Source organism: Carlito syrichta, unplaced genomic scaffold (assembly GCF_000164805.1).
Source record: "Carlito syrichta isolate Samal-C Ts95f unplaced genomic scaffold, Tarsius_syrichta-2.0.1 Scaffold211058, whole genome shotgun sequence".
Classification (NCBI taxonomy): Eukaryota; Metazoa; Chordata; class Mammalia; order Primates; family Tarsiidae; genus Carlito; species Carlito syrichta.
In genome coordinates, this window is record NW_007155154.1 from 1 (window position 1) to 971 (window position 971).

The 971-nt window shown below is 48.6% G+C and overlaps 1 pseudogene; it reads right to left on the reverse strand.

Annotated features, from left to right (window-relative positions):
- Positions 1–179: 179 nt before the first annotated feature.
- Positions 180–968, reverse strand: LOC110595000 (annotated as a pseudogene).
- Positions 969–971: the final 3 nt, after the last annotated feature.

Consider the following 971-nt stretch of genomic DNA (forward strand, 5'->3'; position numbering starts at 1 on the left):
AAAGAGTTTCACGGTATGTTTTCAATGATTCAGCTTTGCAAACATATACAAATAGGTCTCATAGCAGTCCTGTTGTGGCAATTAATAGCAAGCAATATGCTTGAATTAGAGGTTTAATTTCTACTTGAATGAAGTTTCTCCTCTTCTTGGAAACAAAGCCATTTGCAGAGATCTGGAAATCATGAGTTTTCTAAGTGGAAGGAGATGCTGTTCTGGTTCACCTAAAAATATCCGTTCAGATTGACTGGTGTTTTATAGTAACATTTCAAGACCCAGTGTATGTTATTGATGACAATGGGGTCAGGGTTGCCTTAGTTAGGTGGGTTTGCATAGGGGTAATAGCTATGTCAAGCCAGCATGGGGTTGATCTGGGTCACGTCCCGCACCACATCCCTAGGGATGTGGCCAGTCCACTGGGAGAGCGCTTCCAAGTTCACAGGCTTGATCACCTGACTTGATGACCTGTCTTAGACAGAGAGACACCACCAAGCTTGCCAATGTGGTCCTCGTGGTGCAAAACAGTATCACTCTAGGTGATGCCCAGGAAGTGAAGGATGAGCTTGAGGAGGTGCCGCAGGTGCAACACCAGCTGTTTGTAGTACAGGGGCAGACACTTGTCTCTGCCCACCTCCATGCACCGTGCATACATAACCTCGATGGTTTGTTCTACTTGAGGCAGTCGTGGTAGTTGCTGAGATTGAAGCCAGTGATGGTAACCTTGCATATGATCATGGAGTGCACGGAGGCCCGGCCATCATGTACCATGAGCAGGAACTTGGAGTTGGGGAACAGGCACGACAGGTACACAGAGGACTTGAGCGTGAAGCGGTCCTTGTTGCAGAGCACACGGGCCAACTAGCCATGCTTGGCAATAACCTCCAGGATGAAGGCTTGTATAGTGGGTCCAGCACCTCGTCCATCACACCCACCTCGTCCAGCCTCAGCTTTTTGCAGCCAGACTTGGACCAGGC